Source organism: Bos taurus, chromosome 15 (genome assembly GCF_002263795.3).
Source record: "Bos taurus isolate L1 Dominette 01449 registration number 42190680 breed Hereford chromosome 15, ARS-UCD2.0, whole genome shotgun sequence".
Lineage (NCBI taxonomy): Eukaryota > Metazoa > Chordata > Mammalia > Artiodactyla > Bovidae > Bos > Bos taurus.
This window is the reverse complement of record NC_037342.1, coordinates 11,851,107-11,876,873: the sequence shown is the minus strand read 5'-3', so window position 1 is coordinate 11,876,873 and position 25,767 is coordinate 11,851,107. Positions and strand designations below refer to the sequence as shown.

The following is a 25,767-nucleotide window of genomic DNA, read 5'->3' as shown; positions in this document are numbered from 1 at the left end:
CACTTTCACAGCATCATCTTTTAGGATTTGAAATAGCTCAACTGGAATTCTATCACGTCCACTATTTTTGTTCATAGTGATGCTTCCTGAGACCCACTTGACTTTGCATTCCAGGATGTCTGGCTCTAGTTGAGTGACCACACCACTGTGATGATAATCTGGGCTGTGAAGATCTGTGTATTCTTGCCACCTTATCTTACTATCTTCTACAAAAGTAAAAAGACAGGAAGAAAATATGACTTCATATATTTTGGTATCCCATTCTATCTAATATACTATAAGTAAAAATAACATTATTTAATATTTCCAATATTATTTAACTTCAAAGAAGTGGCTATTTTGCACATAGATTCCTTTATCCCAATACATGAAAAGGCAGCAACAAATAAGATAAACCAAACAGAAGAGCCAGGTGGGCTATAGTCCATGGGATCACAAAGAGTTGGACATGACTGAGCAACTAACACAGACTTGTTCAGATACAAAATAAAAAGAGAAGGACTTACGCTACCTTAAACTCACCTTCCAAAGTGTACAAAAATAATTCTTATGTAAGGTAACCCACCAGCTTCATCTGTCCATGGGATTCTCCAGGCAAGAATATTGGACTGGATTGCCATTTCATTTTCCAGGGGATCTTCCCAACCAAGCGACTGAACCCAGATCTCCCTCATGGCTAGCAGATTCTTTACCATCTGAGCCACCAGGGAAACTCTGTAAGATAACAGATAGCACTCAAATATAATTTAAAATCTTTTGCTGGTTAAAATTATAGAGATTATCTATGATTTGCATAGCAAAAAGAGAGAAACAGAGAAAATTTAAGGAAGAACATGATCGCCTTAATGCTAAGGGCTCCAAATTACAGAGATAATGCAGGCTGTGCATATCAGGGCAGTCTAACCAATTGTTTGCCATCAGCTAAGCACTATAAATCAATACAAGGACCAAAGGCTCTGCCAACAACAAATATAAAGGAAAAATAGCAACATAATTTCTGTGAAACAGAATTATCTACAGAAACATCAATGTTCAATTATATATAGAATGTTATAAGTTACTTAGAGTAAAAATGGCCAATAAGAACTGAAATGGAATAAGGAATAGTATCAGATATTATAGATATTCCAATAGGAGAGGATGCAATATACAGTCAGACCCAATGGAAATATACAAACATCCTTAGAATGACTTTATGATTCAAGTTGCCTTTGAGTGTGTGAACAGGTTCATCCTATATCAAAATAAATGTCTTTATGATCTACTTCCTGGCTTTAGGTTTAGCCAGGAATCAAACCCAGGTCCCCTGGATTGCAGGTAGATCCTTTACAGTTTGAGACATCAGGGAAGCCCCACTTTGGAAGTATCCATGCAGGACTCACACAAGCACACAAATGCACACAAACACTAGTTTAGCTAAATAAATGTAAACTATGGTACATACATACAGTGAACTATTATGAGCCTGTTAAAATAGATAAGAAAAATAATTGCTAAAAGCTAATATGGGGTGGTTCTCTGAATACATTGCTAAGTAAGAAAGCAATGTGAAGAAGAATAGAAATGTTCATCCATTGCTGGTAGGAATACAAAAATGGTACATCCACTTTGGATAATATTTTAGAATTTTCTTACATAACTAAACATGGGCTTCACAGGTGGCAGGGTGATAAAGAATTCACCTGCCAATGTATGAGACTCGAGTTCAATCCTTGGGTTGAGAAGATCCCCTGGAGGAGGAAATGGCAACCCACTCCACCATTCTTGCCTTGAAAATTCCATGGACAGAAGAGTCTGGTGGGCTACACAGCCCATGAGGTCACAAAGAGCTCATGCACAAAACAAAGCATACTCTTACCATATAGTCCAGCAATCACCCTCTTAGTTATTTAGCTAAAGTAGGAAATGAACTATGGTGTTGGAGAAGACTCTTGAGAGTCCCTTGGACTGCAAGGAGATCCAACCAGTCCATCCTAAAGGAGATCATTCCTGGGTGTTCATTGGAAGGAATGATGCTAAAAGCTGAAACTCCAATACTTTGGCCACCTGATGCAGAGAGCTGACTCATTTGAAAAGACCCTGATGTTGGGAAAGATTGAGGGCAGGAGGAGAAGGGGATGACAGAGGATGAGATGGTTGGATGGCATCACCAACTCAATGGACATGGGTTTGTGTGGACTCCAGGAGTTGGTGAAGGACAAGGAGGCCTGGCATGCTGCTGTTCATGGGGTCACAAAGAGTGACACGACTGAGCAACTGAACTAAACTGAGGAAATGAATGTGCAATCTAAATGACAAAAAACTGAAGAGACATAACAAAATAGAAGCAGTCGTAGATACAGAGAAAAAAACATGTGGTTACCATCATGCTTGGTGGGAGCGAGGAAAGAAACAAGCAAGGGACATTAAGAGGTATCGATTTCCACTGCAAAACAAATAAGTCACAAGTATAAAACAATAATGTGGAGAATATAGTCCAGAATGAAGTAATAATATCTTTGTGGTGACATAACATAACTAGGCTTATGTTGGTGGTCATTTAGACAGTGCATAGAAAATAACACCATGCTGTATGTATGGGAAGCCAGCGAGGGTAAAATAAAAGTGTTTAATAGTTCCCTATCACAAAGGTCTAGTGGGGAGATGGAAAAACTATTTCCAATTAAGTGACTGAAGCAATTTGTGCATTTAAGAGGTGGATCTTTATGATTTTCCTATTTTACAATCTCGTTCTTGTAAAGTATAGCAGCAGGAATCTGAAAAGTGATGCATAACGCTTTGTTATTAGGGGCCACATTTTTTACTAAGTGAACTGAACTGCATGCTTCCTAGGAGATGCCTAATACAGTTTCAGCTTGTTGCTGAACCTCCTTATTTGGATTAGCTAAATTTGTAACAGTGCACAATAGGAAGGAGCTCACTGCCACATGGCTGCCATCTAAGAGTGCTTTAAAAGTGGTGAGAAACTCAGTAGCCTTTGCTGTCAAGTTCATGACAATGCGCACAGAGTGTTTTCTTCCTTTTGACAGTGGCCCCAGCTGCTGCATTAACTCTTCTCTGATTGGTCCTTGCAGGAAATCTTTCCCATCCAACTTAAAGACTTTTACCATTTGGTCCATTTTAACTAATTTACAATTGTGCAGTAGCCATTTATAGGATTTAGGATTAACATCACTAGCAAACACAGTGAAGTTTTTCTTTGCTGCTGGAATGGCCAAGGGCCCAGTCCTAGCAAAAACATCAAGTAGGACATCTCCAGATTTGAGAAGTTCTGTGATATGATTGTGTTCTGTGGAGAGACAAGGATTCCAGTAGACTTTTGAAAAATCAAATTCATAGGTGTAATTGTTTTCTCAAACCTTGGTCACCATATTCTCCTCTCCAGATATTGAAATTTGGAAATTTCAGTATTATCAGTATTATTGATTTTATTTACTGCTGATGTGATTCCTGGATTTTTGCCAATCATAACTTGGCCAATTAAATGCTTGTAAGGTGGTTGGTGAACTCAAAGTTTCAGGTGGGCAGTGTGCCCGACTCTGCTAAACCCTGAGGTCACATCTTGACCTTCAGGAAGCACAGCTCTCAAGATTTCTTCAGACTTAAAGTTTCCATAAGCTAGTTCCAAATTATATTTCAGTATCTGTGGATTGACATTAAGATGCTTTAAAATACTGAGTTATTCTTCCTCAAAGGAATCAGTGGTAAACATTTTATAGGGATCCAACATAAATAGTCTACCTTCTTCATCTTCTGGATCTTCAATCACACATTTTAGGCCTGGATCCTGCAGTGTTGTCCTTTCAAGGGATCACAACACTTTATTGAGTATTTCTTTCCTCTCTTTAAGCTCAGGGATGACGTCTGTCTTTTTAAAAGCTGTTCTATCAAGTTCTGTCATTCCTTGAACACCAGAGGGTGGGGAAAACAATTCAGAGTCTCTGTGATTTGTTTCTATTTCAGGCATGGTTGAGAATCTTTCTCTTTGATCTAACAAGAAAATACCAGGTGCTCTGCTAAGCTTCTGTATCAGTGATGCCCAAGGGGGTAGAATCAGTGATGCTTATTCAGTCATTCTTCAGCTTTCCACTTTGAGAAGTCTTCTTAAGAATCCACATTGCTTCAATAAGCTCCTCATTCTCTGGTGCAGCTCGGATCTTCATGTTGTATAATAAGAACTAATACAGTGTGGTAGGTCAATTATACTTCAAGACAAACAATAAGGCATACAAACAAACTCATGGAAAAAGAGATCAGATTTTTCATTACCAGAGACAGAGGGTGAAGGAAGGGGAATTGGATGAAGAAGGTCAAAAAGGGCTACAAAGGTAGGCTTGATTAAGCTTAGTGAGAAAGGCTTGCAGAAAGTTGAGATAGGCCTGGGTAAGCATCTTGTGCCTAAAAATTAGCCAAGGTGTGAATACAAAAGAAGAATTCTTGAGTAAAATTAAAAGTGCTACCCCAGTGTACACATGTGAATGATAAGACAAGGAAATGGATTGTTGAAATGGAGACATTTTAGTGGTCTGGATGTAGGATCAAATCCATCAAAACATTTCCTTAAACCAAAAGTGAATCCAGAGCAAGGCACTAACTTTCTTCAATTCTGTGAAGGTTGAGAGATGTGAGGAAGGTACAGAAGAAAAGTTTGAAGCTAGAAGATGTTTATTCATGAGGTTTAAGGAAAAAAGTTATTTCCATAATATCTTGTGCAATGTGAAGCAGCAAGTGCTGATGTAGAACTGCAGCAAGTTATCCAGAAGATCTAGATAAAATAATAAATGAAGTTGCTATACTAAATAGCAGAGAAGGAAATGGCAACCCACTCCAGTGTTCTTGCCTGGAGAATCCCAGGGACGGGGGAGCCTGGTGGGCTGCCGTCTATGGGGTCGCACAGAGTCGGACATGACTGAAGAGACTTAGCATAGCATGCATACTAAACAGCAGATTTTTAGTGCAGACAAAGCAGATTTATATTGAAAGAGGATGCCATCTAAGACGCTCATAGCTAGTAAAGAGAAGTCAGTGCCTGGCTTAAACATTTCACAGAACAGAGTGACACTCTTTTTAGGGCCTGATGTAATTGATGACTTAAAGATGAGGCTGATGCTCTTTTACCGTCTAGAAAATCTTAGGATCCTTAAGAATTATGCTAGATTTACTCTCCTATGCTCTGCAAATGGAAAAGCAAAGCCTGGATTACAACACATCTGTTCACAACATGGCTTACTGAATAGTTTAAGCCCGCTGTAAAGAACTAATAAAAAAATAATAATAAAAATCCTTTCAAAGTAATACTGTTCATTGACAGTGTACCTGGTAAACCAAGAATTCTGATGGAGATGTGCAATAAGATTCATGTTCCTTTCATGCCCACTGACATAAATTCATTTGCAACTCATGGATCAAGAAGTAAGATCAAATTTCAAAGTTTTAATTTCAAGGGTTACATTTCATAAGGCTATAGCTGCCACAGATATAATGATGTATCTAATAGATCTGGACAAATTAAATTAAATGGTAAAGATTCATCATCCTAGATACCCTTAAGAATATTTGTGATTCAGAGGAAGAGGTCAAATATAAATATTCAAATGAGCTTTGAGGAAGTTGATTCCAATCTTGATGATTTGGAGGGGTTCAAAACTTCAGTGGAGAAAGTAACTGCAGATTCAGTGGAAATAGCAAGAGAAACGGGATAAGAAATAAATCCAAAAGGTGTGTGAGTTGCACAATCTCATAAGAAATACTTGAAGGGATGAGAATGTGCTTCATATGCATGAGGAAATAAAGTGATTTTTTGAGATGAAAACTACTGCTGGTGAAGATTCTGTGAAGATCATTGAAATGACAACAGGATTGAGAATACTACATACATTTAATTGATAAAGAAGTGACAAAGTTTGAAGAGATGACTCCAATTCTGAAAGAAATCCCACTGTGGGTAAAATGCTATCAAACAGCATTGCATATTACAGAAAAAATCCTCCGTGAAAGGAAGGATCAATCACTGTGACAACTCTCAGTCTAATTTTAAGAAATTGCCAGAACCACCCCAACTTCAGCAACACCACTCTGATCAGATAGCAGTCATCAACATCAAGACAAGACCTTCCTCCAACAAAATGTTTTAACTCCTTGAAGACTCAGATGTTAGTTAACATTTTTAGCAATAAGATTTTTAATTATGTACATTCTTTTAAACATATATTGTTATTTCATATTTAATAGATTGGTGTATAAACAACTTTTTATACACTGGGAAATCAAAAAATGTATGTGACTTGCTTTACTGCAACTTTCATTTATTGCAGTAGTCTGGAACTGAATCTGCAATGTCTCCAAGGTGTGCCTGTACCAAATTAATAACAAATACCTGAGAAGGAAAAAGTATAGCTAATCAAATAATTTTCAATAATCCAAGTAAATACATACACTGCTTATAAAAGTTTGAAAGAGCTACAATGAAATTTGAACATTACTTAGTAGTTTCAAAAATTTTTAATGTATGTATTTATCAATTTCATAACTTTCATATATATTGTAGTACTGAGTAAATGAGTAAATACGCTGGTAGAGCTGACAGCCAGAATTCTAAACATGGGAGAAAAGTGAAAGTGTTAGTTGTGTCCATCTCTTTGCGACCCTATGAACTATTGCCCACCAGGCTTCTCTGTCCATGGGATTCTCCAGGCACGAACACTGGAGTGGGCATCCATTTCCTTCTTCAGAGGATCTTCTCAACCTAGGGATCAAACATGTGTATCCTGCATTGCAGGCAAATTCTTTAACATCTGAGCCACCAAGGAAGCAAATAAGGGAGAAAGAGATACAAAGTGTAATGGGAGAATTACAAGGGAAAGCCTTTTGGTATTGGGATGGAATTTGAGATTTCAGTATAAATCTATAAATTATGAATTTATAATAAAACCTCAAATTCCAAATTATATATATATATATATATATATATATATATATATATATATATAATAAAACCTCAAATATCCAAATTGTGTGTGTGTGCTCATCATGTCCAACTCTTTGCCACCACATAGACTGTAGTATGCCAGGCTCCTCTGTCCATGGGGATTTCCAGGCAAGAGTAATGGAGTGGGTTGCCATGCACTCCTCCAGGGGATCTTCCTAACCCAGGAATTAAACTCACATCTCTTAGAACTCCTGCACTGGCAGGGAGGTTGTTTACCACTAGCACCACCTGAGAAACCCAATGTCAAAATTATCATATGCATGGTATATATTAAATATATATTATACTTTATTACCTATAGAAACACAATCCCTAGCTTTGTCTGTTGAAAACACCAAGACATAATGATAACAAACCAGCATACCTAGTACTGTAGACTGCTTGTCTACCACCAAATTTGTGTGCTGAAACCTAATCGCAGTACAATGGAATCTGGAAGTGAGACCTTCAGGACAGTGATCCCCAACATTTTTGACACCAGAAACAAATTTTTTGGAAGACAATTGTCCACCAACTAAGGCCTAGGAGAACAGGGGAATGGCTTCAGAATGATTTTCATAAGAAGTTCACAACCTAGATTCCTCTCAAGTGCAGCTGGTAGTGGAGTTCACAATCCTATGAAAATCTAATATCACCACTGATGTGATAGGAGGCGGAGCTCAGACAAGTGATGGGAAACAGCTGTAAATACAGATGAAGCTTAACTCACCCACTGGCTACTCAACTCTCGCTGTGCAACCAGTTTCTAACAGGCCATGGACAGCTACCAGTCTATGGCTCAGGGTTTGGGGACCCATGCTTTAGGAGGTAACTAGCTCATAAGGGTGGCATCCTCATGAACAGGATTAATGCCCATTAACACAGGTCCCTGGGAGCCACCATGTGAGGTTACAGTAAGAAGCTGGCCATCTATGAACCATGAAGCAGAACCTTATCAGACACAGATTCTGCTGGCACAGTAATCTTGTACTTCCCAGGATCCAGAACTGTGAGAAAAAAATTTCTCTTTTTGTTTAAACTACCCGTCTATGGTATTTTTGCTATTGTTGTCATATGTGAGTGCAAGCTCAGTTGTGTCCAATTCTTTGCCCCATGATATATAGTCCACCAGGTTCCAAGCAGGAATACTAGAGTGGGTTACAATTTCCTCCTCCAAGGGATCTTCCCTATTTTTAGTATAGTAGCTTTAAAAAACTAAGATATCTAGAATCCCTCCATCTTAATATTGGTTTCTAAATACCATTCATTTCAAAATAAGTAGGACTTGTTGAGAAAATGTATGGATTCCACGACTGCTGCAGGAGAGTTACAAAGGTGAACCATGAACCTCTTCTTGGGTCAGAAATTAAAGAAAGGCTCAGAAATGAATACAAACATGTTAAAAGAACATCTAATCCTTCAGAGGGTCATACAAGTGTCTTCTGAATACCATATTTCTCTGACATGGGTGATTTATTTGAATTCCTTTTCTCCTTGGGCCACACTCCATAACTTTTGCTACTGAGGTCTCTGAGTTAAGGCAAAAAGTCTAGTCTTATTCAAACATTTTCTGAGGTGCTGAGTTAACCCACAAGAAACCTGTGCCTCCCTGTCAAAGAAACAAACTAGAGAAAAGACTGACTTAAGCTGATCTAATATCCTTATTCTTTCTTCTGTACATCACAGGATGTTCAACCAAGAAAATAAAGCCAATTGTCTGTCATTGCTGTAATCAACCAAGTTTATCACCGATTGTTTTATCTTGCCATTTTAGTTTTTCTTTCCTGCAAGAGTGAGCTGATATTCTGGGTACTGAATCCAAGTGGCACATCTTAATAAACCCCAAAGGAGTAAGTAGACTATACTTATTTTTTGACAGCTTTATCTCTGTGTCTCTCATATCACACAGAAGCAAGCATGCAAGCACACATGCACACATCCCACTAACACACAAACTGCAATACAGTAATGTATATGCATTTTTTCATAGCTTTTACACTCAAAATTACATCATAAACATTTCATATATAAGTTATCTTTCAAACCATCAACTTAAAAATTGCACAATATTCTAGTATTGGTTGAATTTTCTAGATAATAGACCAATCAAGAGTGTATTGATATATAATTGACATACAGAGCATTGCCAGTATTTACTAAAATAAATTTCCTTCCCATGATTATTACTTAGCATAAATATTTGATCACATATTTTATTACATCCTTAGGATCATTTCTAAGATTTATAATTAGAGAGACAGTCATTAGTTTTTTAAAAGATCTAATTCCATCTATATAGTATTTCCAAATGCACTTCTAAACCATATGAAAGCAATACAAATTATGGTTAATTAAGGATTCATTAACTATTTAGATGTTTAAGATGTCATTATTAGAAATGAAACATTTGTTAATAGTGACAGATGCTTACTTTATAATTTTTTGATTTAGAGTATAGTTCTGGAGAAGAATATGATACAACTATGTGGTAATAAGTGTTACCAGTTGCCATTTCATCTAAATAGCAAATGGTGAAAGAAAAAGCAGATTGAAAAATTACAAGTAATTTATATCACATAAGGGAGACTCCTTATTAGCTCTTCTTAATTACCTAATTTCTTGTCATCTCAGTAAAAGCCTATTACAGCAGACCTTTATGTTTTACCTCTCTAGTTCCTTCATAGTATCTGATAGTGTTTTGCTCAGTGTGTAATATGTAACTGCTCAACTGAAATAATGCAAAGTTCTTTTGTCTAAAGCCTATCAAAAGTTTGAGAATTTCATGTTTATAAGTATGACCAATATTTGCAAAGCAACTCCAAGATGAATATCTTTCTTGTAAAATAAAATACAATTAAAACAAAAATCTTTCAAATCCTGTTCCATGTCATTTAATTTCAGATAACATTTGTACTTTTATTGCTAATTTTTAAACTTTAAATTGTGTACCAAAGAAATATAAAGTATCATATAATAACACTTATTAAGTGTAAAATTTTAAAAAGGATAAGTTATTTTTAGTGAGAAAATTACTTTTCCCTTTGGGAAATAAAGAAGATACAGCATTGCCTAAGTTACCGAATGAAGATCCAAAATTATTTGCAAGGATCACATTAAAGTCATAGAGATGATATACTTAAATAAAATATATATCAGATTTTTGGCTGATAGAGATTATTTTAACAAAAGCTATATTAATTTAAAAATAAGAACATAGTAAAGACTGAATTACTAAATTTCTGTATGACTAAAAATCAGACTACGCTTTTGTCAATCAAGCAATGATAGTGATTTAGTATGGCCACTACCAAGATTTTTATCAATATCTAAGCATCAACAAAAAGTAGCATGACATACACTCACAGTTGAAAGATTAAAATTAATTCATAAAGTTATTGTGATTTATTTATTTATTGGATGACTCAATATTAAAATGATGCGATCCTTTCCAAACTGATTAGAGTTGATGTAATCTAAAATTTTAGCCCAATAGGAGTAATTTTAATTTAATAACATAACAATATTTGCTAAACATTAGCAAAGTGTTTCTGAACTGTTTGGGAATATTTACTTTTAAAAAATATATCAGGCAAAGTACTTGAATTAGATTATATAATTTATTATTAAAAATAAGAAACTTGTCCCCAAAATTTCCAAACAACTTGAAAAGACATTTTTAAAGAAGATTTCCAACTGTCCTATGAAAAAGTGCTCAACTTTAATAATAATTAGAAAAAAAAAAATTTAAACCCCAAACATATACCACTAAACACTGAGCACAATGACCAACATTAAAAAGTGATATTAACTCCTAGGTTTGTTCTTAAAAAATGTGTGCACATTTACAGCAATAATAATAATTAAAAACTTAAAAAGAATGAGGACATTACTTATCAATAACACAACAAATGAATAAATTGTGTGATGTTTATACAAGAAACACTATCTAGCAATAAAAACAAATGAACTACAGCTATGTAAACTATATAGGTCCATCTTACAGCTCATAAGAAAATAAAATAACATAGATATGAAAATTATACTTCCTCTCTTTCCATTTATATTTCTGTATGTGTCCCGGTGTGATAAGTCACTACAGTCAGTCATGTCCAACTCTGCACATGAAACATTAAATGCCAGTTATTCTTATTTTAAACTTCAGACAATAATGCTATCTATCTTATATTACTGTGAGTCTTGAGTTAATGGACATGAAGTGATGAACACGGTGAACATGACTTAATATTTCATATTCAGTTTTTACAACTGGGTATTCAGAGATGGCTTACACCTTAGTAGAGTGACTTCAAATAACTCATACCTAATACAAGTTAACAAAATAAAAATACGTTCTTAGCAAAATTGTCAATATTGATTTTCTATACCTTAATAGAAGTAAAAAAAAAAAAAATACACATTTGGCCAAATGGAGGCTGGACATTGCTATTCTTTTTGAACTCCTGTATCTATATTTATATTCTGTTTTACTCTAGAATTTTTGTTTATAAATCAAGCACCATTTGGTTCATAGCCAAATTTTCCTTTGCAAATTTATTGCTGCTCAAAATAACCAAAAGTCAAGAACCTACCCTTAAAATTTATTTTATTTTATTTTTTTTTTATTTTTTAGAATCTGTTATTAGTTTACCTCTTCCTCTTTATCTTTCTCAACTGTGCAACCTAGGACAAGATCATTACATGGTTTTAAACCTAAAATTACTTTAAAAATATCAAAAGGGACACTGGCCATAAGAAAAAATAGGCATCATTTCATAGTTAAACATTATTATTCTACTTAAATACCTATCAAACAAAGAAAAGTAAGACAAGAGGTAGACTGAATCTGACTAATTGACAGAAATGACCATTACAGTTTATACATGGCATTTGTGTGCACATAGAGAGAACTCATTGCATTGTCTCCAAAACCTTAGCTTTGGAAACAGTTTCATGGATGAGTCTTATTTTCACTCAGTCCTCAGTAGTAATACTGGGCAAGCCCATTGCATTTTGACCCTGTCTTTTCACTTGGAAAATAAAGATAAAACACCTGTGAGACTAACAGGATTGTTACAAAATAAGATAAAGCATATGAAAACAGTTCTTGGCAGTAAAGCATAACATATGTATGTTATTTTTATTCAATATCAGCTCCCTAGTGTTTTATGAACTTAATCAGAATGTAGCTTTGTTTATTCTTTTATGTAGTTTATAAGACGAAATTTATAAGAAGCTTTTGTGACTAAAAAAAAAAATATTGAATAATAGCTACTCCCAGAGGCAAGTGATATGTACAAGTGAATTAGGAGGGGTTCTAAGACGCTGTCTTGCTATAAAAACACTTTTAAAGAAATTCGAAGCCTCAATGAGTCCCCAAAGACTGGTTGCACAGGTCAATTACTCCTGTAGTGGAGAGAGTATGCCTAGGGGAAATTCACTGTTTATAATCACTAACTGAAGTAAAAAAGAACAACTATGAGAGTCCTCCAAAAGACAGTTGAACAGAAGGAAGTGCAGTGCAGTATCTCAAAAAGCTCTCTGTTTAGAGGCCGAAATTGAGACTTAGGGTACTACTGTCATCTCTCTTAACAGAGGGAGTCTCTGGCCTTTAAGATTTGGGCAAATATATTTTAGAGTCTCCCTCCCAATACTTTAGATCTTTGGTAACTTCTCTCCTCAAGTCCCTCTCTCTGCTCTAGAAAAAAAGAGGCACTGACTCTCCTTGGCCACATATTCATCTTTCCCTACTTTAGTCAAAGAAAAAGGAGGGGGGCCTTCTTACATCTATTTTTTATTAGTTTGTAACTTTCTTGAAGAGTTTTAAGGGGCAGGAGCAATATCACAATTTACCAAGTTCAAGCCTTTGACTACAATTAAAGTAGTCTCAATCTCCTTTTTCCTTTGGACTCGGTACGAGTTAGTAACACTCCTTCCTCTGCCAGTCTCTTATATCTATGGCAGGTGAATCCACATACAGCTCAGCTTCTAACTCAAGCAGGCTTAAATGGGAATTTTCTCATCAAAGTGGATAAGATCATCTTTCCCTAAGAGAAATTCCTTACATATTGCTAGGAGAATAATATTTTCTCCTGGTCATTGTTTTATTTTCACTAGCTGAGACATTTAAGTTTATTAAGTAGAAACTGAATGCATAATGTTTTCTAAATGAAAACATCTATCTATCTAATCAGAATAAAGTGGAGACTGAAGTCAATAATATAATCCTGGTCCTCCCTTTAATAACCTTAACGTCTAATCTCTTTATACTACCCTAATTAGGTACTACTTGTTTAACTTCCAGGATATTTAGAGGGACCAACATCTTATTCACCAAATAGGACCAGGGATTCTACATGACTCATTTAATCCTAACAATTATATATTTCTCATTTATTAATGAAGAACTAGTTTAGTGATCTTCAAAGGAGCCTATCATTAATAGATGCAAGAACATGTATTACATTCTCAGCTTATCTGACTTTAAGATTAATGTCCACTGCAAACCATAATGTTATTTTGGAGAAATTGAGAACCTCTTAAGGCATTTCCAAATAATATTAAATTTAAAAACTTTAGAGGGAAATCTTGCCATATATAGCTACCTGTATCTACCTGAAAGACATTATGCTAAGTGAAATGTCAGTTACAGTAAAGCAAATATTGCATGATTATATTTTTATAAGCTATCTAAAATAGTCAATTCAAAGAAGCACAGTTTGGAATGGTGGCCATCAGGGGCTGTGGACAATGACATGGGGAGATGTTCAAAGTACATAAATTTCATTTATGCAAGATGAATAAGTTCTAGAGATCTGCTGTGCAATATTGTGTCTACAGTTAACAATCCTGTGCATGTGTGCAGGCTAAGTCTTTTCAGTCCTGTCTGACTCTTCGCAACTCCCTGGACTGTAGCCTGCCAGGCTCCTCTGTCCATGGGATTCTTCAAGCAAGAATATTGGAGTAGGTTTCCATGTGATCTTCCAGGAGATCTTCCTGACCCAGGGATTGAACCTGTGTCTTTCGCATCTCCTGCATTGGCAGGCAGGTTTTTTACCACTAATGCCACTTGGGAAGCCCTAACAATACTGATTGTATGATTAAAAGTTTGTTAAGAGCATAGAGATCATGGCAATGTCAAAGAATGCTCAAACTGCTGCAGAATTGCACTCATCTCACACACTAGTAAAGTAATGCTCAAAATTATCCAAGCCAGGCTTCAACAGTATATGAACTTTGAAATTCCAGATGTTCAAGCTAATTTTAGAAAAGGCAGGAGAACCAGAGATCAAATTGCCAACATGCGTTGGATCATTGAAAAAGCAAGAGAGTTCAAGATAAACATCTACTTCTGCTTTATTGACTGTGCCAAAGCCTTTGACTGTGTGAACCACAAGAAATTCTGCAAAATTCTTAAAAAGGTGGGAATACCAGACCAGCTGACCTGCATCTTGAAAAATCTGTATGCAGTTCAGGAAGAAAGAGTTAGAACTGGACATGGAACAACAGACTGGTTCCAAATCAGGAAAGGAGTATGTCAAGGCTGTATATTGTCACCCTGCTTTTTTAAGTTATATGCAGAGTACATCATGATAAATGCCGGGCTGGATAAAACACAAGTAGGAAATCAAGACTGCCAGGAGAAATATCAATAACCTCAGATATGCAGATGACACCACCCTTATGGTAGAAAGTGAAGAAGACCTAAAGAGCCTTTTAATGAAAGTGAAAAAGGAGAGTGAAAAAGTTGGCTTAAAGCTCAACCTTCAGAAAATCAAAACATGGCATCTGGTCCCATCACTTCATGGGAAATAGATGGGGAAATAGTGACAGACTTTAATTTGTGGGGCTCCAAAATCACTGCAGATTGTAACTGCAGCCATGAAATTAAAAGCTGCTTGCTCCTTGGAAGAAAAGTTACGACCAACCTCGACAGTATATTGAAAAGCAGAGACATTACTTTGCCAGCAAATGTCCGTCTAGTCAAAGATATGGTTTTTTCCAGTAGTCATGCATGGATGTGAGAGTTGGACTATAAAGAAAGCTGAGTGCTGAAGAATTGATGATTTTGAACCGTGGTGTTGGAGAAGACTCTTGAGAGTCCCTTGGACTGCAAGGAGAGCCAACCAGTCCATCTTACAGGAAATCAGTCCTGAATATTCATTGGAAGGAATGATGCTGAAGCTGAAACTCCAATACTTTGGCCACCTGATGCGAAGAACTTACTCATCGGAAAAGACTCTGCTGCTGGGGAAGATTGAAGGTGGGAGAAGGGGACGACAGAGGATGAGATGATTGGATGGCATCACTGACTCAATGGACATGAGTTTGAATAAACTTCGGGAGTTAGTGATGAACAGGGAAGCCTGGCATGCTGTAGTCAATGGGGTTGCAAAGAGTTGGACACTACTGAGCGACTGAACTGAAGTGAACTAGAGATCATGTTAAGTGGTCTATCAGAATAAAATAAACACTTTTTAAATTATTTGATTTTTGTACCGTAAATGAAAGTGAATAAAATCAATAGCTTAATAAATAATTTTATTCTATAAATTACTGTGTTCAAGCATAGAGTAGACTTATTATTAGGATTTAATAATTTGTTTCTCTTTGCTAACATATATTAAATTATGTTAAAGGACATTAAAAGTATTCCCATTTCATCAAATTTATTTTGTAAGTAGCTAAATGTTTTCATACTTAATCTTATACTATGCTAATATTAATCAAAAAAAGAGCATATGAGGGAAGCCTTAATTTGAAGTGATGATTCACTTTTTCTATAGAATAATCAAGAAAATCCTATTATAACTGTGCAGTTCTTGTCACCAGTAAAAAGCATTCCACATATCCATCACCACTGAAATTCATCCCTATTCAGCTCTATGCATTCCCTAAAGGGATCCAATTTTCCTCCTTTCCCTACCTTCAAATCTTTGATCCCTTTGCATCACCTTCCACTATCAGTATCTCCATCCCTACCCCACTTCAAACTCTGCCATCTTATTTTGTTGAAGATATGACAGCCAATGCAGTGCTCAAAGTGGAAGCTTTCATTGTTTTTCTTTCAATACTCCATGTACTGTAAGGCCTGAAGACAGTACCTGCTCAGTCACTTAACTTGTTTGACTCTCTGCAACCTTATGGACAGTAGTCTTCCTGGATCCTGTGTCCATGAGATTTTCCTGGCAAGAATACTGGAATGGGTTGTCATTTCCTCCTCCAGGGGATCTTGCTCACTCAGGGATCAAACTCGAGTCTCCTGCATTGCAGGTGGATTTTTTTTTTTTTTTTTTTTTTTTACCATTGAGCAACCCGGGAAGCCCAAAGTGATATCAGTTCAGTTCAGGGCAATTGCTCAGTCATCTCCGACTCTTTGTGACTCCATGAGTTGCAGCACGCCAGGACTCCCTGTCCATCACCAACTCCCAGAGTTCACCCAAACGCATGTGCATCGAGTTGGTGATGCCATCCAGCCATCTCATCCTCTGTCGTCTCCTCCTCCTCCTGCCCCCAATCCCTCCCAGCATCAGAGTTCCCTCCCAGCATCAGCATCACTTTGGCCACCTCACTTCGCATGAGGTGGCCAAAGTACTGGAGTTTCAGCCTCAGCATCAGTCCTTCCAATGAACACCCAGGACTGGTCTCCTTTAGGATGGACTGGTTGGATCTCTTTGAAGTCCAAGAGACTCCCAAGAGTCTTCTCCAACACCACAGTTCAAAAGCATCAATTTTTCGGTGCTCAGCTTTCTTCTCAGTCCAAATCTCACATCCATACATGACCACTGGAAAAACCATAGCCTTGACTAGATGGACCTTGGTTGGCTAAGTAATATCTCTGCTCTTTAATATGCTATCTAGGTTGATCATAACTTTCCTCCAAAGGAGTAAGCGTTTTTAATTTCATGGCTGCAATCACCATCTGCAGTGATTTTGGAGCCCCCCAAAGTAAAGTCTGACACTGTTTCCACTGTTTCCCCATCTATTTCCCATGAAGTGATGGGACCAGATGCCATGGTCTTAGTGTTCTGAATGTTGAACTTTAAGCCAACTTTTACACTCTCCTCTTTCAATTTCATCAAGAGGCTTTTGAGTTCCTCTTCACTTTCTGCCACAAGGGTGGTATCATCTGCTTATCTGAGGTTATTGATATTTCTCCCAGCAATCTTGATTCCAACTTGTGCTTCTTTCAACCCAGCATATCTCATGATGTACTCTGCATAGAAGTTAAATAAGCAGGGTGACAATATACAGCCTTGACGTACTCCTTTTCCTATCTGGAACCAGTCCGTTGTTCCATGTCCAGTTCTAACTGTTGCTTCCTGACCTGCATATAGGTTTCTCAAATGGCAGGTCAGGTGGTCTGGTATTCCCATCTCTTTCAGAATTTTCCACAGTTTATTGTGATCCATACAGTCAAAGGCTTTAGCATAGTCAATAAAGCAGAAATAGATGTTTTTCTTTAACTCTCTTGCTTTTTTTAAGTTTACATTTATTTTTTTAAAATTTACATTTATTTATTTTAATTGGAGACTAATTACTTTGTTTTTTTTGATGATCCAGCGGATGTTGGCAATTTGATCTCGGGTTTCCCTGCTTTTTCTAAAACCAGCTTGAACATCTGGAAGTTCACGATTCATGTATTGCTGAAGCCTGGCTTGGAGAATTTTGAGCATTACTTTACTAGCATGTGAGATGAGTGCAAATGTGCGGTAGTTTGACCATTCTTTCACATTGCCTTTCTTTGGGATTTCCGTGTTGACCATCTGGTCCATGTGTAGACTCTTCTTTTGTGTTGTTGGAAGAGGGTGTTTGCTATGGCCAGTGTGTTCTCTTGGCAAAACTCTATTAGCCTTTGTCCTGCTTCATTCCATATTCCAAGGCCAAATTTGCCTGTTACCCCAGGTGTTTCTTGACTTCCTACTTTTGCATTCCGGTCCCCTATGATGAAAAGGACATCTATTTTGAGTGTTAGTTCTAAAAGGTTTTGTAGGTCTTCATAGAACCATTCAACTTCAGCTTCTTCAGTGTTACTGGCTAGGGCATAGGCTTGGATCACCATGATATTGAATGGTTTGCCTTGGAAACGAACAGAGATCATTCTGTCTTTTTTGAGATTGCATCCAAGCATTGCATTTCAGATCTTTTGTTGACCATGATGGCTACTCCATTTCTTCTAAGGAATTCCTGCCCACAGTAGTAGATATAATGGTCATCTGAGTTAAATTCACCCAACTAGTCTATTTTCATTCGCTGATTTCTAGAATGTCGATGTTCACTCTTACCATCTCCTATTTGACAACTTCCATTTTGCCTTGATTCATGGACCTAACATTCCAGGTTCCTATGCAATATTGCTCTTTATAGTATCTGACCTTGCTTCTATCACCAGTCACATCCACAACTGGGTATTGTTTTTACTTTTGCTCCATCCCTTCATTCTTTCTGGAGTTATTTCTCCACTGATATCTTGTAGCATATTGGGCACCTACCGACCTGGGGAGTTCCTTTGTATTTCATTTTACCCACCAGACCATTTGTTATGTATCAAAAACCAAAGCTTCATTCAAGTCGTGCTATTAGACTTTACTATCTTCTAGTTCTCTTTGACGCTGATGTCTATTAACATTTCTTATTCCTCTTCATGCTTGAATTCTCATTCTTTCACCTAGTTTACCATCTTGTCTCATACTAATATTTTTCGAATTATTCTTGACAAGGTCTAAATTTACAGTGATAATCTGTCCAGTTCCCTGGACTCCTAGGTTTTCGGAATCTGCACTTCCACTAATCTATTTCTTAATTCCACTTTAGTTACCTCACATGTCCTAGACATTGTCCTTCTTGCTAACCACATCATATCTGAAATCCCAACTTCACACATGTAAGTCTTTTAACCAAATATACTGTTTCTGCTCCTTTACACCAGTACAATCAAAGCAAAAAATATCTGTTCTATCAACAATTATGGCTGTTCCATTTTTCAACTATTTATGTCATTTTTTTTTTCCCTCCTTTCTAGCTTAGATTTCATCCAGTTTATAAACTATTGTTGTACCTCACTCCCTATGCTATCACCTTGCCTGGAAAATTTTAGATCCCAATATACACAAACTTTACCTTCTCTTCATCTTCACATCAACAGCTGGATTTGACTGGTGAAAATCATAGAACCCTGTTGACTGGGCTACATTTGAATTGTGCCATAAAACTCAAATGGGAACTCAAAACCACCTAGCAAAAAGTGACAATTTCCCTGAGGAATTCACTCTTCTATTTCCCAAGAAGGAAATGTCACATCTACTCCTAATAAATGAGTCTCTAGCATTGTCTTCCCATTCTCATTTTGACTGATGAACTCCTTTTAATTAATTGGAACAATAAAGAAATCTACTTATCTGTAACTATGCATTTAATCTCTCACTTATACTTTTGGAAGGAATGAGTTTGCCTGTCATACACTAAATAATCTGCAAGCCATTTTTTTTTCCATAGGTTTTTTTAAAAAAGTATTTATGTCTGTGTACATGGAGTTGGTTTATTGATTTTAGCTGATACACGCTTTTGCTGAATAAAGGAGCATTTATTTTTCATCCTTCTGTTGATAGATGGCTGCATTATTTGTACATTGTCTCATAATGCTAAGAGTACTGCAGTGAACATTCATGAATATGTCCCCTTGTCCCCCTGTGGAAAAGATTTTCACAATGTAGATTTCTAAAAGCATAATGACTGGATTTCAAAGAGTGCACATTCTCAAAACTTTAATTAAGTAGAATCGAATTGCTTCCCAAAGTGATTTTAACAATTTACACTCCTAATAGCAATTTAAATGTTATATTCAACACTGGTTTAAAAAAAAGTTATTAAACTTTAAATCTTGCAGGCTTGACAAGTGTTAAAATCTATATCTAGTTCTAATTTGAATTTTTCTGATTATCAGTGATGTTGAGTATTCTTTCTTATTTTTATCAGTCATTCAGATTTTCTCTTCCATAAATCATGTGTAATATCTTTTGCCATTTTTTTTCTGCTAGAAATTTTAATGTTACACAATATGTGTATAAAATACAAATGCAAGCAAAAATGCAACTACTCTATAGTTCCATCTCTTTTCAAATTTTATAGAAATTAAATTCTCCAGTATGTATTAATTTTGTTTCTGTCTTCTTCCACTTGGCATAATAATTAAAAATTCATCTAAGTTATTATTAAAAATATAATTCATAATTTCTATTGCTCAAAGTATCCCTTTGTATAAATGAATCACTATTTGTCCATTTTATTCTTGATTTGAGTTGCTCCAACTTAATTTATCATGATACCATGAACATACCAGTACATACATTTTAGTGCAAATAAGCATGCTTCTGGAAAAAAAAAAGTATTTAAGTTAATCTGCTGAATTGAAGAATACATGAATTATCAACTATACAAAATAATAAATATTTTTGGCTTTCAAAATCAATGTGCAACCCTCTGGACTTGTTTATATTTCTACTCCTAGTGTAATTTCTGATTGCTCCAAATTCTTCTCAACTTTGTATGTTCAGACTATGTATTTTAAAATCTTAGTCTTTTGGATATGCAATGTGTATATAATTGTGGTTTTACTTTGGAATTCATCAAATACTAACTAGATTTGTTCCCTGTTTTTGATATTTGACCATCTATATGTACTCATTTTTGAAGAATTTATAAGGATTCCTTTTAGGAAATTTCCATTCCATCGTCCATGTCTTCACTTTTCCTTCCTTTTTCTTTGCTATGAATTTTTCTATCAGATTATCTATTTTTCTTTCTAAAATATATAAATTGTAAAAATAATACTAATATAATCCCTTCAACTATTAAATATGTGGCAAATCTCTTCTCCTACCATATGGCTTGCATCTCAGTTTTTAAATTTTGTGTCTTCATTATATGCCCTTAATGTAGTCGTTTACAAACGTATTCATTTATACATAGATTTTTTTAATGTGCCATTTAAGAAATCTATTGCTACTCAGATATTATGAAGGCTCTCTTTCATAATATCTTCTAATGACATCATTTTCTCTTTAATATTAGTAACATGAGGCCTGTAGAATTGCTCTGTGTGTTGTGTGCCTCTGTGTGTGTATGTGTGAGGGTTTGTATTTATGCCCTGATGTGGTGGTCCTTCTTTTTACAACAGTTCTGTAGCTTTATCTGGGTCATATATCAAATATGTATGTATGCGTTATTCTGGATTCTTTAGTTTGCTTCCTTCTTCTTGCCTTTGAATATTTGTCTTGTTCAGGGACTGGCAAAGTTTATCTTAAAAGGTCAGATGGGAACTATTTCAGAGTGTGGGTTATAAACTGTCACTAGCTGGTGTTACACAGAAGCAACCATAAACAATACATATATGATTTCCAATAAAATTATTTTTTAAAAGTGGTGGTTCATGTGTGAAGCAAATGATGCCAAATCTCTGTCTGACCTAATCTTGATAAAGTTCTACTTAATAACTATAGAATGTGATAAATATTATCATTCAGTAGAACACTCTTACCATTTTTTTCTTCTTTAGATTATCTGAGTTAGACTCAAAACTTTGTATTTTTTCATAAATTTTAAAATGACTGTGTTAAATTTCTTCAATCACCCTCCCAAAAACATGACATTTATCATAGGGTATGAAATATGATCTGTATTTCTATTTGATATAAATTGACATTTTGAGCTTTCCAAGTCATGGTATTGATAAATATGTCCACTTGTTAGAGTTTTCAGCAATATCTTTCAATAAAATTGCATAGCTTTCTTCATAGATGTTTTATATATATTTCCTCAGATTTGTTCAGAGGCATTAGATATTTTGATAGTTTAAATAGTCTTATTTTTAATTTCTAAATTTTACTGGCAAGTGTTACTGACTGTTACTATAGCAACCTCACTGTTGATTGTTAGTAGAAATCTAAATGCTATTTGCTATTTTTATTTTATTTGATGGTTGTATGTTGGAAATACTGTGAGAGAAAAGCTAAAGCTTCCTAATTTGTAAAGTTAAAAGAAAAACAGCTTTAGTCTGACATTTTTTTTGTCTGTTTAAATGTAGTCTAAGGACAATCCTCTTCAGAATTACTCCAGGGCTTACTGAAATGCTGTTTGCACCATCGCATCCTTGAACTGACGATTTAGAATACCCTGTTACAAGAATCACCACCTAATTAACAAAAACTAAACATGAATACATTTATGATAGACAATCTACAAGCAACAAAGAATATTTCTTGAGTTTATCAACCTGAACTATTTAATTACATTTTATTAGATGGATTTAACAAAATACAATAATCATATGCATGTTTGTTTTAATTTACCAATCCCAAGAAAATGTGCAATGTTTGGGCAAAATGTGAAAAATGTGCACATTCCATCACAACTTCTTGAAAAAATAAAGTATTCTTCTTCTAGTCATCCTGCTTCAGATCTTTTAATTAGAATTTGAAAGGACCTAGCTTTTCAGTAATTTTGCAAATTGGTTTAATCCTGGGAATTCAAATAGTGTTGTTCATAAACAACAGATCAGATCAGACTTCCCTGGGCTCTACTGCTCTCCTTGCTTCCTTATTGTAAGAAAAATACATTTCAGACAATCCTTCTACCTCTGTTTTTTAAGATGGCAATAGGTTTAGATGCTCAGCTAGAAACCAACAATGAAACTATGCCCTGTGACTTCTTCCCTTGCGACTTCTTTTGTTTAGAAGTACATAAAGAGAAAATAGACATTTTCTTTTATAGCTTTACTCAGATTTCCTACTGATGTTTAGGCTTACTTACCCCCATTTTAATGATGAGTTATTGAGCAAATTACATTTTACCTGTAACATTTGGATAACTTAGATAGCTGTCTATGACTGCGGCATTCCAGTGATATGACTTTTCTCAGAAAAGTGTGTTTTATTTATATTAACATAATGACTTGAGTGATTCAGTTCAGTTCAAATCAGTCACTCAGTCGTGTCTGACTCTTTGAGATCCCATGGACTGTGGCACGCCAGCCTCCCTATCCATCACCAACTCCCAAGCTTGCTCAAACTAATGTCCATTGAGTCGATGAGCCATCCAACCATCTCATCCTCTGTCATCCCCTTCTCTTCCAACCTTCAATATTTGCCAGCATCAGAGTCTTTTCCAATGAGTCAGTTCTTCACATCAGGTGGTCAAAGTACTGGAGCTTCAGCCTCAGCATCACTCCTTCCAATGAATATTCAAGACTGATTTCCTTTAAGATGGACTGGTTGGATCTCCTTGAAGTCCAAGGGACTCTCAAGAGTCTTCTCCAAACCACAGTTGAAAAGCATCAGTTCTTCATAACGCAACTTTCTTTAAGGTCCAACTCTCATATCCATACATGACTATAGCTTTGACTAGATGGACCTTTGTCAGCAAAGTAATGTCTCTGCTTTTTAATATGCAGTCTAGATTTGTCATAGCTTTTCTCCCAAAGAGCAAGCAGCTTTCAATTTCATCAGTAGCCTAGTCCAAATTTAAAACAGGGAACTGTTATTGATTTATCTATAATCTATTTTTCTCAGTTTCCTGCTATCAATACAATATAGAAGGATATCAGTGTTTTTTTTTTTTCCCCCCCCAGGGAAGGCCAGCTAGCTGTTTCTCCAAAATTTTATGTAGACAGCTCCAATGTCCACTGAAATTCTAATACAGAGTAGAGGCTCAGTAGAAATGTAAGTTATTAAGAAACATTATTACCAGAAACTAGGAGCATAGTACAATTCTCTAAAGAGTGTATTGGAGATCCTGGAATCCTCTAGACTCCCTGGGTAAGTAATGCCTTTTGTACCCATTCCCCATGGAGTGTGTTTTTCTTCATCTTGACAGAAATGAGAAAATCTCCATAGGAAGAAAATAAACAAAGCCCAAACTGCAACAAAACACTAAATTTTATTGTATTTCCTAACCAGGTCATCATAATAAACTGGAAAATTCTGAAAGAGATGGGAATACCAGACCATTTGACCTGCCTCTTGAGAAACCTGTATGCAGGTCAGGAAGCAACAGTTAGAACTGGACATGGAATAACAGACTGGTTTCAAATAGGAAAAGGAGTACTTCAAGGCTGTATATTATCACCCTGCTTATTTAACTTATATGCAGAGTACATCATGAGAAATGCTGGGCTGGAGGAAGCACAAGCTAGAATCAAGATTGCTGGGAGAAATATCAATAACCTCAGATATACAGATGATGCCACCCTTATGGCAGAAAGTGAAGAAGAACTAAAGAGCCTCTTGATGAAAGTGAAAGAGGAGAGTGAAAAAGTTGGCTTAAAGCTCAACATTCAGAAAACTAAGACCATGGCATCTGTCCCATCACTTCATGGGAAATAGATGGGTAAACAGTGGAAACAGGGGTTGACTTTATTTTTCTGGGCTCCAAAATCACTGCAGATGGTGACTGCAGCCATGAAATTAAAAGACGCTTACTCCTTGGAAGGAAAGTTATGACCAATCTAGTCAGTATATTAAAAAGCAGAGATATGACTTTGTCAACAATGGTCCATCTAGTCAAGGCTATGGTTTTTCCAGTGGTCATGTATGGATGTGAAAGTGGGACTCCAAAGAATGCTGAGTGCCAAAGAATTGATGCTTTTGAACTGTGGTGTTGGAGAAGACTCTTGAGAGTCCCTTGGACACCAAGGAGATCCAACCAGTCCATCCTAAAGAACATCAGTCCTGGGTATTCTTTGGAAGGACTGATGTTGAATCTGTAGCTCCAATACTTGACCACCTGATGCGAAAAGCTGACTCATTTGAAAAAACCCTCATGCTGGGAAAGATTGAGGGCAGGAGGAGAAGGGGATGACAGAGGATGAGATGGTTGGATGACATCACCAACATGATGGACATGGGTTTGGGTGGACTCCAGGAGTTGGTGATGGACAGGGAGGCCTGGTGTGCTGTGGTTCATGGAGTCGCAAACAGTCAGACCCAACTGAGTGACTGAACTGAACTGAACTAGTCATGAATTATTCAAGGTAATTTTATATACCACATTTTCTTTCCTTGCTCCTAGATCCAAATTATATCATACTGTTCACAGAATATGATTAACACCCAGTTTTATTTATCTATATATGTATCTCTCTACCAGTCCTTTTTCTCTCTCTACCTCCCTCCCCACCTTTCTGTCTGTCATCTCTCTCTCTTCTTTTCTCCCTGCCTCTCAGCACAAAAGGACAAACTGAGCACACCTGTATTATACAGTCATATTATTTGTGAGAAAATTAATCTTTGCCAAAACCTAGTTGATGTCTGAGTAACCTTTAAAATATAATTCGTAACAAACTTTCAGGAACTCATTGCTCTCACCTTCAACATGTCTGTATTATTTTTCATTCTGAATGTGCTATTTTTAATCCTGAATTTGTATCTATTATTCCCAGGACCCTTACCCACTGATAAAAGTGATGCATCCCACTCCAGTATTCTTGCCTGGAAAATCCCGTGTGCGGAGGAGCCTGGTAGGCTGCAGTCCATGGGGTCGCAAAGAGTTGTACACGACTCAGCGACTTCACTTGCACTTTTCACTTTCATGCATTGGAGAAGGAAATGGCAACCCACTCCACTGTTCTTGCCTGGAGAATCCCAGGGACAGGGGAGCCTGGTGGCCTGCTGTCTCTGGGGTTGCACAGAGTCAGACACAACTGAAGCAACTTAGCAGCAGCAGCAGCAATGCTGATTAAATGTCTTTGGTGAATTTTCACCACAAAATTATTTTGAAATCTTATATCCTAGGGATAACTTATTGGTCTC

The 25,767-nt window shown here is 36.2% G+C and overlaps 1 pseudogene; it reads right to left on the bottom strand.

Annotated features, from left to right (window-relative positions):
• Positions 1 to 2,441: 2,441 nt before the first annotated feature.
• Positions 2,442 to 4,138, bottom strand: LOC529492 (tRNA (guanine(37)-N1)-methyltransferase-like; annotated as a pseudogene).
• Positions 4,139 to 25,767: the final 21,629 nt, after the last annotated feature.